Genomic DNA, 12,811 nt, shown 5'->3' on the forward strand with positions numbered 1-12,811 from the left:
GAGATCGGTTTATGGAGCAAGAGATTTCCATCAACTACATATATGCACCAAATAGGACCCCACAGGATTGAGATTAATCCACCTTATCAAAAAGATAATTCTCTTAACTGTGTACTAATTACGCTTGCTAAGCTAAGTGGCCAAGTGCTATCTGGAAGTGCACTTTATTAGCTTCTTCCGGGACAGCTCAATCTTTATCATTTTTATATATTAAATTAAATTAAATTATATTCTATAAATTGCAAGCAAGAAATTTATGGCCAAAGAAATTGCGTGAGCTCTCATGAGAGGAGGGAAAGGAAATCCAAGAGATTACGGCAAGACCGATGCGTAACAGAAATTTGAAGATCAGACAGGAGGGAAGAAATTAAGGAGACATATGTAACGCATAATAAATTAGTGGAATGGAACAGAAAGTGGAATATAAATGATGCCCAATCATGTGATACCCCCAACAAACTATACAATATGATAAACCTAATTTTTAGATTGGAGAGGAAATGGAAGAAAAGAATAGCCAAATTTAAATGATAGCAACAAATGCGTGAATGCGCCTATTATTATATGTGTGTAAGTCATAACTTTGTATAAAGATACATTTCTTTCGCAATAAATCATTTTAAGTTATTCTTCGATATCACTTGATTTTATAATCACCAATAGGTTCATGAGTTTCCTTTGCAATAAAAAGAGTAGTGTAGGCAGCTAATATTTTGGATCGATGTTCTTCTTTTGAGTAATTTAGGGGGTGTTTGGTTTCAGGGTTAAACTAAGTTTGATTTTGATTTTGATTTTGATTTTGATTTTGATTGTGGAAAAAGACAAATGAGATGGTATTATAAATTTGATTTGGGAAACATGTGTTTTTGTTGTGTAGTGGGTAGAGTTAAAATCAAAATCATGATTCTAAAATCACATCATGAAACCAAACGGGCCCTTAGGATCCCGTGCACCAGTAAAATTAGGAAAAATAATTTATACACAAAAAAAGGAAAAATAGCTAGAAAATCAAAACAAGGAAAAGAGAAAAAGAGAAAGCTAGTCGGGTCAAGATCACCAACTGGGTCGCATTTTGGGTCGGCCACAATTATCTCTACATCTGTATTTTGACTTTCGAGCTAAATTTGAGTGAACAAACCGCGTCACCCTGTCGCAAACTCAATTTCATTTCAACAAATATTGATTCAACGACGGGCTGTGGACCGATCATAACTCTTTTGAGTTTGAATAAATGAGAATTTCAGAACAAAACATGTGCAAACCGTACTGATTTACTAATCAGGACATGTTTCACGTTTGAGAAGCTGGTTCCTGCTGCTGCTATAGAGATCCTCGAAGCCACAACCTAAGTGATTGAAGGCCAGAGACCGAATGCATCAGCTCGGATTATAAGAGAAGGTATACTTCCGACTCCAAACTCAAATTCAGTTCTGGACATCTTCTACTTCTTATTTATTGCATGTTTTCAGTTGTTGATTGCTCGGATAAGCCTGTCGTTTAAGTACTTTTGGGATATTTATGATGCGACGATATGCACCTGAGGATGAGTTGAGGACTATAGGATCTACCAAAATCTCTAATTGGGTTCGGAGGCCCTTGTTCCTTGGATGAGTTCTTATTAACAAATTAATTCGTCAATTAAATGAGCCAATCCTCGAAATTTCTAAGTTAGATACTTCTTTTTCTAAACTGGAATCGTGGTGAGTAGGATAAGAAGAATGACAGAGCTATACTTGGAATGATCGAGTTAATAATAAAGCCAGAGTTATTATGTTACGGTTAAAATTGAGTAAAACAATCATTATCTCGGCGACACTTGCATGCTAGATTATCAAGTTTAGATTAACTTCTAATGGTTTTTAGTTTAATTCTTATTCATTTGCATTTTGACTGATTTTAGGAGTTTGGATTAGTTTTTAGTTTATTTTGTTTTCATTTCGATTTAATTGATCAAGTTTGGCCGCCTCTAAGTTTTTCTATTTTTGATCAGGTAAAATGCAAGTAAAATAGTGCAAATTATATGTCGTTGGAAATCTTGGCAAGTGAGGAACGTAGTGGTTCAATAGATACTAATTAATTGTCTAGGTGTCTTAGGAAGGCTCACGTGGCCTCGAAGGTGGATCTTTAGGACCTGGGATTGATTCAATCGATTAAAGTCCCCCAACGTGATTAATTGATGATTAAGTGAACATAAGTCCAACTCACATGGTGAAATTAATAAATCAAGATAAAAGTGTGTAATCACGTAAATTTGAAGATGAACATCGTGGGATCAAGGGAAACTCATGTGTTGAGTCATAGGTTAAATTAAAGGTCCTTGGACGTTGAGGGAATAGGGCTTTGTAGACTTTTGGGGAATAATTGATTAAATCATGTACATATGACTTGTAAATAAAGTTTGGGAAATATAGATCAAAATTGAATAAAATGAGTAGACTTAAGAAAATAAGTAGATTTTTCTAAATTACAGGCTTTAGGCTCATTTGTGTCTTTTGGGCTTTAGACCAGCTTGACCCATTTGTCGACATTTGACCTGAATGTATGGCTCATGGATGATTTGGCCTGAATGTATGGTCAATGAATGAATGTAGGTTCGAATGTGTGGCCCATGAGACATATGTATGTATATGAGGTTGTATGGGCACGTGTGTGACGTGTGAGAAGCCATGTAATTTTTATTCTTTCTTATACATATATATACACACACGTAACCATGACCATATACCATAGAATAAACAATTGGATTTAAAATAAAAAGCGTAAGAAACGAATAAGAGTCTAGGAGAGTACCGAAAAGGCAGGTTATTAGCTTGCAGGCTTTTAATCCCGTAATAAACCCCTCGGACCTAATTCTTTGGTTCTAAGACTAAGTCAACTCTAAAATCCTTAGGTGGCTTAGTATATTGCCCCCTTAGGTGATCTAGGGGGCTCACCGACTAACAAAGCGATATAGTGGCAGCTTCAATAGAGAACGGGTGGTCCTAGGTACACAGGCTAACAAAATTCTCAAGTCGGGGCGGAGGCCTAAAAATCATGTCGTACGACAATAGGTGTGGATGGAAAGATAGAGACCTATGAGGCTAGGCTAGTGGCAATGGGGTATCGCTAGAGGTAAGGAGACAACTATAAGGAGACTTTTTCACATGCAACCGTGCTTAAGTCCATTAGGATATTACTAGTCATTGCTGCACACTACAATTATAAGGGTTGACAGATGGATGTCAAGATGGTCTTCCTTAATGGATACATCGAGAAAGATAATTTCCTAGATCAACCCAAGGGTTTTGAATTCGAGGATAAGTCCAAGGTGTACAAGCTTAATAGATCCATGTATGGTCTTATGCAAGCTTTGAGGAACTAGAATCATCGTTTTGATGAAGCCATAAAGTCCTTTGGATTAATCAAGAATGAAGATGAGTCATGTGTGTCCAAGAAAGTTAATGGGAGCATGGTCACCTTTCTTGTATTATATGTGGATGACATTCTACTGATGGACAATGATGTCGATATGCTTACATCTGTAAAAGTTTGGTTGTCCAGAACCTTCTCCACGAAGGATTTAGGAGAAGAGACCTAAATTTCGAGGATTCAGATCCACAGAGATAGACCAAAGAGATTGATAAGTCTATCCCAGAGCTTATACTTGGAAAAAGTGTTGAAGAGAATGAACATGCTTGATTCCAAGAGTGGATTGCTTTTGTGAGACGCGGTATCAACCTCTCCAAAACGATGTCACCCAACGCTCTTCATGAGATGTAGAAGATAGTTTAGGTGCCTTATGCTTGAGTTGTAAGTAGCTTGATGTATGCAACGTTGTGTACAAGGTCAGATATCGTGTATGCTGTTAGTGTGATTAGCAGGTTCAATCCAACCTAGGACCCAAACACTGGACAACTATCAAGAATATCCTTAAGTACTTCAGAAGGACTAAGGATATGGTTCTGCTACATGGAGGAAGGGATTTGAGACTAGAGGGATTTACATATTTTGATTTCCAATCAGATGTTGATGATAAACAGTCTATCTCCGGGTATGTACTCACTTGTAACGGCAGTGCAGTTAGCAGAAAGAGCTCCAAGCATGAGACGACTATAGACTATACTACAGAGGCTGAATATATCGCTGCATTTAATGCTATAATGGAGGTCATTTGGATTCGAAAGTTCATGATAGAATTTGGTGTCATTCCTTGCATATAGTCAGCAATAGCTCTTTACTGTGATAATACTGGAGCCATTATTCAGGCGAAGGAATTGAGGTTGTATCAGAAATCTAAATGCATCGAGAGGAGATATCACATCATACGAGAGATAGCCGAGAGCTTCAGCAGATAATGATGTTGATCCACTCATGAAGGCCATGATGCAATAGTAGTTGGAGATGCATCTTTAGAAGATGGGGCTTGAATACTGTACTGATTGGCTCTAGTGTAAGTGGGGGATTGTTAGTTATATGCACTAGAGTCGATATATGTAAATAAATAATTCCTATTTATGGCAATAATATTCTAATATTCATAAATTGTTTGTGTTTATTAGAATAAATCCTTAAGGCACTTAGCAGACGCTTCATTCTCAAGGAGTTGGGAATATGAGTGATGAAATAATATGGTACAGGTTTCTTAGAAACAGTTTGCAGTCGTGAAAATTTTAGCTGGGTACTATCATTTTGGATAGATCGTTTCCTCCGTTTGTATCCATGATTAATATAAGATGCTAATGTAAATGGAGTAGTGATTCTCATGCTACTCAGTATTAGATATCGAAATAGACATGTGGACACTTATGGAGATAAGTGAGTTGACTGTGACGTATAGATAATATCCACATAATGCTTTACTACTATCAATGAATATTATTTATACCATATTAGTACATATAGCCATTAGACTTGAGATGCCACGGTTATCTCATACATAGGTTTACTTCTGCTTATATACTTGTGCTAAGCATGGGTATTTGGCAGACCACGGTCCTAGTTAGTTACGTATGGAGGTAGGTGACTAATCAAGATAGGATTCATTGACCTGAGTAACTAGGGAATGATCTTATGGATATGAGTTTTTTCTTGATCAGGAAATCTATGGCCAAAGTATTTGGACTGCAATAGAAAGGAGCTTCTAATTTAAGTTCCAAATCTATGAATGAAAGCTCAGAGATTCCACATGGTCAGCTATAGAGTTTAGCATTAACCATAGCCTTGTCTAGATCAGGATCTGCAACAAAAGGCCTTGAATGAATCGCGTATATGGTCATTGGTTCATCAAAATTACCTAATCGCACTTGTGTCACTAATTGGGTAACTATGGCATGATGTGCTGGGCGTTACCAATGATCTATGAGAGCCAGAGGTATTTTGGGAATTTTCCTATTATGCGCGGAAAGGAGTTTCCAGTAATATCAAAGTAGTTCACAAAATAGAACATGTTTGAGCCAAGAATGAATTGATTCTAATTAAGGCAGTTAATTAGGAATCATTTATCGAATTAGACTTGCTATTACATTACGGGATTCCTAGCATGTCCCAAAGTTAAATCCAACATTAATGTGGACTCCTTTAAGGAATAATTATATTTGATATAATAGTTTCCATAAATAGAAAATTACTATATTGGAAGTCTTTATGTGTAAACTTTGGTTAAGTGCAATAAGGTCTTTCTCTTTTTGGAATATCATGGTCTTCGAAATATCTAAGACTAGGAGGAGTAAATGACTAATTAATTATGAATTAATCTAGATTTGCAAAGATGTACTTAGGGTTAATTTTGCAATATATAGATATATGTTTATGTCTTGAATTAATCCTAAGTCCATCATAAACTTTAAACACAAGAAAGAGAGAGAGAGAGAGAGAGAGAGAGAGAGAGAGAGAGAGAGGAGGCGCATGACAATGACAGCTATAATAACTGAAACTTTTGTCCCTTAATTTTTTGAACACTCGAACACTAGTTTGTACGAAAGAAATGTTAAGGGACCAATTGGTGAATTTTCCAAAAGAAGATTCAAGAAAATATTTACTCAGTCCTCTGTAATGAAAAGCCTGCCATTAGATCTTTTTAGAATGCTCATTTGATTCTCTCGACTACGCAACAGAGACAGAGAAAGAAGGAAGAGACAGAGTGGCGACAGAGAGAGACGAAGGCAACACCGCGGCACTAAAAGCAAAGTTTTAGGCCGTTAGGTAGTGATTGCACGACCTAAGAGAACATCATTTCCGTTCTATTCAGTAAGTCTTAAGTCTCTTTTCTAAGTTTGTTTAGCTTGGTTCATAAAGTTCTAGAGAGAGAAGCTTGTAGACTCATTAATGGCATATCATTGTAGCTACGCTTATAGATCGAAATCGCTCCATTATTTCATTGCTTAGATCAGTAGGATGCTATAGTATTTTACGGAATTGAATTTGGTTGACTCATTTGAGAAATATTGCATTCTAAATTTAGCTGCAAACATTATGAAAAGTGGATTTCGAGATAGTTTTGACCTATTTTCTTCATATTTTGGACTTTCGTTTGATTATAAGAATTAGCCTATTGTTTTAGGATTTTTTAGATACCTAGAACACAGTAAACAGAGCTCTGTTGATGCTCTCTCGAAGTTGTCCTGACAAGCTGTTAAGAGTTGTTCGTTTTTGTGACGCACAACAACTTCCAAGGGCTCTTTTGAGGCGTCTTGATGTCAAATTTTAATGATTTTTGCCCCTACAAACTTGTATTTCGATTTTCTAATTTCTGTAATTTTCTTAGATTTATCTGAAAATATAAATATTTAATGTATTTTTGGAATTAAATGAAATTATTAGGTTTTTGGGTCTCGGGAGAGTTGAAACATACACTCAGGTTTTCTGTTTTTATATTCATAAAATCTCAAGACAATTTGTGTACTGAAAGTGCATGTGTTTGGTATCGATTAAGTCGATTTTGGTCTTTAAAGTTGAAAATATTATTGTTCCGCAAATTTGGATTTTGAACCATATTGATATTAAAAGTGCTGAATTTTGATAAATTATGTTTAGTCTATTTTTATCGAGTTGTGTCGCTTTATCAACCAACTATGGTATTTTAGTATTTTTTGACTTCGATGACCTTTTAGGAGCATATAAGGTTGCGTTAGGAATTCAAATTAATAGTTGACATTATATTAAGTAAACCAAACTCATTTCTATTGTCTGTGAAATGATGAAATGAAATTTCTATGTATGTCATAAAAGTTATTTGCAATGTTATGTATTGAAAGATAACTATTTTATTTGAACATGAAATGATCTTTTGTGTTTTTGAAAATAAGGATCGAGTATCGAAACATTATGACACGTGATATTGTTTTCTCGTATGAGTTTAATGCCACTAGTTATGGAATCAAGGGTTTTGTGAAAAAAAATGGACTAAGGGACTCTATTTGTGAAACTTTTATAAAATACGAGTTATTTGGCATCTTTGGATTTATTATGTTTTAAGTCTCATTTGCCAGCTATGTTATGAGGTATCGCGATACTATTATTTGGGTCGTGCTAGGGGCCAAGCTAGTATTTAGGCCGTGTCGGGGGCTAATTTGGTATTTGGGGCATTACCCGTGGCTTATTTAGTATTCGGGTCATTACCAGCTGCTAAACTGATACTCGGGTTTATTTGATAAGACAAAGTATCACCGTAGGGTCAATGCCGATGAGCTGATTGGTTTTTATATTGATATTATGAATCATTGAATTTATGTTATATGAGTATGTTTGAATCATTGAATATAAGTACCGTGGATTTGAATGCTATGATTTATGGAACTTCCATAATGAATGAATTACGCGTTTATTAAAGGAAAAATGACACTGTGCATCACAGTTTGAAAACAAGTATCACAATGCATCATATTTCGAAAAATTAATATGATGCATCACGAAAATTTGAAAATTCTCACCATGCATCATTTTCGTCAACTGATGGACGGAAAGCTGACGTGACACGTTATTTGCACAAATAGTGTCAATGTGGCCGTGCTTACTCAGCATCCGAGTCTCACATGGCCATTAAAATATGATGTACTATGAAAATTATTTTCAGACTGTAATGCACGGTGTCATTTTCTCATTTTCATAGTTGTTTGTTAACTTATTTCTTAGAACGTAAAGGTACTAACAACCATATACAAACTGTCATGTCCTAAACAATTTTGTTCCTATCTCTCTTCCATTTTTTGTAATATTTGGCACAAGTTTGCTGATCGATCAGGAGACATAGCCTCCATTGTCGGCTGAGCCACAAAACCTCATGCGGTGTGTTTCCCTTGCTCGAGTTAGGACCACATTAACGTAACCCTCAAACTTGCAGAGCTCTTACAAGGGCTTCCACATCGCTTTTGTCAACACAGAACTCAACCACAGACGAATAGTCAACTTTAGAGAATGACCTGGTGTCCTCGACAGTGAGTTTGAGAGTTGCGTTAATGTGGCCCTGACCTGGGCAAGGGAAACACACCGCATGAGGTTTTGTGGCTCAGCCGACGATGGAGGCCATGTCTCCTAATGGATAAGAAAACTTGTTCCAAATATTACAAAAAATGGAAGAGATATAGAAACAAGATTGTTCAGGACATGGCAGTTTGTATATGGTTGTTAGTGCCTTTCTGTTTTAGGAAATAAGTTAACAAACAAATATTAAAATGGAAAAATGACACCGTGTATCACAGTCTGAAAAATTTTCATAGTGCATCATATTTTTATGGCTAGGTGGGACCCAGATGCTGAGTAAGCAAGGCCACATTGGCACCGTTTGTCCAAATAACGAGCCATGTCAGCTTTCCGTCCATCAGTTGACGGAAATGATATACGGTGAAAATTTTCAAAATTTGTGTGATGCACCATGTTAAGTTTTCGAAATATAATGCACTGTGATATGTCTAGGAATTTTCCTTTTATTAAATTAGACAATGCATGATTCAGAATTGTTGCTTGGAACCGATTAATATGATTGTTTCTTTTTACAAAGTATTTATAAATAAGTTAAACTTCTTTATTTAATACTTGATCCGGTAGAGGTGAGTTTCAGTTATTTGCTGAGCATGTAGAAGACCCACCCCTTTATAATTTGTCCCCCAATTTGAATTCAAGAGATTTAGAGAGCTAAAGCTCTAGAAGGTTCTTACGAAAGAGTTTAAAGGATACTGAACTTCTGTGATTTCAAACTTAATAGAATTTGAGAGTTGCTGGAAGTTTTATATTATTGAGGACATTCACTTTAAGACTTCGTTTTGTACAGACCTATTTGGAGATTATTTATATCGTGCCTTAGTGAATGGTTGTTCACATTTTAATTGCTCGAAAATGGGGTATGACAACAGCAGCTACATGCACCCTTATTGGCACTTGATTTGAGGAGTTCACAACCTCCCTTTGGTCACCCATTGCACGTGGAGACCACCGCCCACCCTGCATTTGCTTGACAGCCTTGTCTGATCGTGTGGGTGTCTTATGCGAACTAGTTCGGGTTGAGGACGAGCGTCCTCTTGGCAATAGATATGTTCATGTGGACGACTTAGAGGCCGGACACGTGAACGGCTTCATGCTACGTGACAACTTAATGATCTATGCGGGATAAAGTGCTAAAAGGTAATTTGCGATTAAAACCTCGTAGGATTGTTAGGTTAGCATTGTTTAATTGTGACAAAGTGATATTACGTATTTGAGATTAGATTCCAAATGTTGATCATGCATGTATGGATGAAAAATAAATGAAATATATTATTTTATTGCTCGTTCCGTTTCAGCTATGTTTTATGTGATCCTTTTCTTTTAGGACAATCTTGGGCTAGTATTAGCTCAGATTCACTACGGGTTTTTAAAGAGGTGCATGTCAGCACCCCGTTTTGGTACTTTGGCACCCTAGGACTGTCGATACATTCATTGCTTTTGAACTTAGGGGTATCTCTTTAATTTAACTCTAATTATATATATTTCTTTAAAAAACTTTTACGGGATGTTTTCGGGCTGTACGTGTGTCAAGTTAGACTTTCAAAATCAGAACAAAACTCAAGGCCAAAAAAGAACTTTCCGCACAATATCGATCCTTGAATTTTTATGAACAAAAGGGTGGTCTCGGATCATTTTTCGGTATTCGATTGAAAAGACGAAAATTTCATGTCTTGCGTGCATTAATTTCCATTTTCAAAATTCATAATGATATTCAGGGCCAGAAAATATTTATTTGTATATTATTGATCCGTGAATTTTTCTGAACTCAATGGTGATTCCAGAATATTTTTTTGGACATCAGATTGAAAGGACGTGAATTCCAGACTTTAGGTGCAATAATTTCGATTTCTTTCAAAATTCGAGACAATACTTGAGATTGAAAAATATTTTTCTACATAATGTTGATTCCTGAGTTTTTCCGAACACAATGGTGGTCTCGGGTTATTTTTCGGATATCCGATTAAAAAGATTGAATTTCAAAAATAATGTGAAGTTACGATCGACGTGTTTCAGAGGTTTGATGTCGACTTTTATTGAGATTTGATCTCCGTCGATGCAAATTGGAATTCCCGTGAAGCCAATACTTTTCGAATTTCTCAATTTCGAAGTTTTCGTTCCGAAAATGTCAATGAATCCTAAGAAATCGAATTTCACCCGAAGAATCCCGTACAAGTATATTAAAAAATAAAAAAGAGAGAGCATGACAGAGGGTCGCCCAAATGGCCAACTTGGGCGACCTTGTGATACTTGGCTTCCTCTTCTTTCTATTTTTCCTTTTTCTTTTTCTTTCCTATCTTCTCTGTAGGTTGCAGTTCATTCTTATTTTCTCCTCGGCTTTTTTCAGGCAAGTTGCTCTTCGTAACTTTTCTGCAATGACTGGCCCGCAAAGAAATTTCGACGCCTACCCTGCACATTCAAATCGTCACGTCGCCTTCAACATCATCCCCTCATTTGCTACTTTCGATCCCTTGTAATTTTCCGATGGCAGCATGCAATCCATCACCATTATCGGTCTCTCCCTCTCTGGAGCTCTCTCTCTCTCTCTCTCTCTTTCTCTCGGCCTACAACAGTCACACCAAGACAGACAACAACAGACTTCCCTCTGCTCTTTCTCTGTCTCGAGTCGATCCATTTTCACTATAACAGAACCAGCCACCAAGATCTTCAAGGTCCCTCTCTTCTCAGCTCATTCTCAGAAAACGAACATCTCTCCAACTCCCTCTCTTCCCACGGTTTTCCCTCAACTTCCAGCTCATTCCCTCACGCTCGACTGATCTCCTTCACGGACCAGAGCATGACACACATAAAACTATCTCGGCCTTCTTCCTCACGTGATCTTCAGCCACTTCCTTTCATTACAGTTTCTTCCTCAATTCCCTTCATCATCTCCAAATCACACATATCAGCAACCGTAATCTTCTTTTATATCACCTTTCTTGTCTTTTTTACTTCACCTTTTTTCTTTCTTTCTTTCTTTCCCTCGACCACGATGACAACATACTGGTTTTGGGGGATGGCTCCCCCTCCCACATCTCTCGGCACCTTCCCTTTCTTTCATTTCTCTCAACTTAGCTCACTGAATCGCTCGGCCTCTCCATCTCTCACGGCCTCTCTCTGTTTCCTTCTTTCTTTTACACCCTCACCAACCACGCTCCTATCACCAATTGAGCAGCTCCACTTTTCTCCTTGCCCCTCAAGACAGACCATGATGAATCATCATTCTTGCTTCAGAAGCTATCTTTGAACTCTCTCCCTCGTTCTCTCCTGCTTTCTCTCCATCTCTCCCTTCTCGGACACCTCAGTTCATCACCATCATGCTAACCATCGGATCATCATCTTCATGAACCATCCATCCATCTAGCTTCATGAGCTCATTACCTCACTTATCGCCTGAACACACCAGTTCACTCTTCAACTCAACCATCACTTCTCTGCTCTCTCTCTTTCCCGAGCTATGATCAGCTCAATCCACCATCATCTCTCCGTTCCCTTGCCTCGGCATTCTCCTATCCCTTTTCCTCCTAGTTGTGACCTCTCTCCATCTCCTTGACTCTCGGTTCCTTCCTTTCTTCTCAATCTCTTATATTTCATCAACCCATAGTCATCACTATGTCAATTTTGATCATCACCTTCCTTCCCTTTCCATCACGACCAGCACCACACCACAAACATATCATCTCTAACACTCTATCTATCTGTCTTTCCGTCACCTTCTTAGTTCAAGCTAGGAACTTCGATTTTTTGTTAATTAGGAAGGATGATGAGCAAAATTCCCATGGTAGAATTCTCCAAAGATTGCCTAAAAATGGGGACAGAGTCCTGGCTCTAGACTGCCGAGACAATCATCAAGGCCCTCCAAGACAATGGCATGAAGCTAAGTATAAGGATGTCTCCCTCAACGTCCACGACACCATTTTCGGTGTCTCAGAGGAGCTGTTTGACCTCCCTCATGAGACTAAAATCAAGAACACCAACCTCAAACCTCCGCTTAGCCGCCAAACGCACCCAAGATGAGTCTCTCATGCCATTTCTCTCTTTTCCTTTTTGTTGTCTGTGTTTGTCCGTCTGTTTCTGTTTTTGTTGTCCTTCCCTTTTTTTATTTTTGCAGGTCCAAGTTCTTGAGCTCGATATGCTCAAACGCTGCTTCCCTCCTTGTGGCCGTGATGACCCGTTTGTTTAGCTTGAGGCTCAATTTTTGTAGATTTTCGAAGCTACACGAGCTCCTCTCGACCCTAGCTCGAGAGAGCTATAAATCCTGAACTTAGTGGCATGTCTAGGGCTCTTTTTTGTTGATTAATTTGATGATTGTGATGAAATTATGAAGTTGTTGTTTTGATTAAAAAAAACATGAAAC

The 12,811-nt window shown here is 37.5% G+C and overlaps 1 long non-coding RNA gene across 2 annotated transcripts; it reads left to right on the forward strand.

Annotated features, from left to right (window-relative positions):
- The first annotated feature begins 997 nt into the window (after positions 1 to 997).
- Positions 998 to 9,751, forward strand: LOC116203099. Of its 2 annotated transcripts, XR_004156206.1 has the most exons (3): positions 998 to 1,398; positions 6,093 to 6,225; positions 9,327 to 9,751. It is a non-coding gene; the product is annotated as an uncharacterized LOC116203099 (long non-coding RNA). The 2 variants fall into 2 exon arrangements; XR_004156207.1 differs by lacking the exon at positions 6,093 to 6,225.
- Positions 9,752 to 12,811: the final 3,060 nt, after the last annotated feature.

The sequence above is a fragment of the Punica granatum genome, chromosome 4 (assembly GCF_007655135.1).
Source record: "Punica granatum isolate Tunisia-2019 chromosome 4, ASM765513v2, whole genome shotgun sequence".
Classification (NCBI taxonomy): Eukaryota; Viridiplantae; Streptophyta; class Magnoliopsida; order Myrtales; family Lythraceae; genus Punica; species Punica granatum.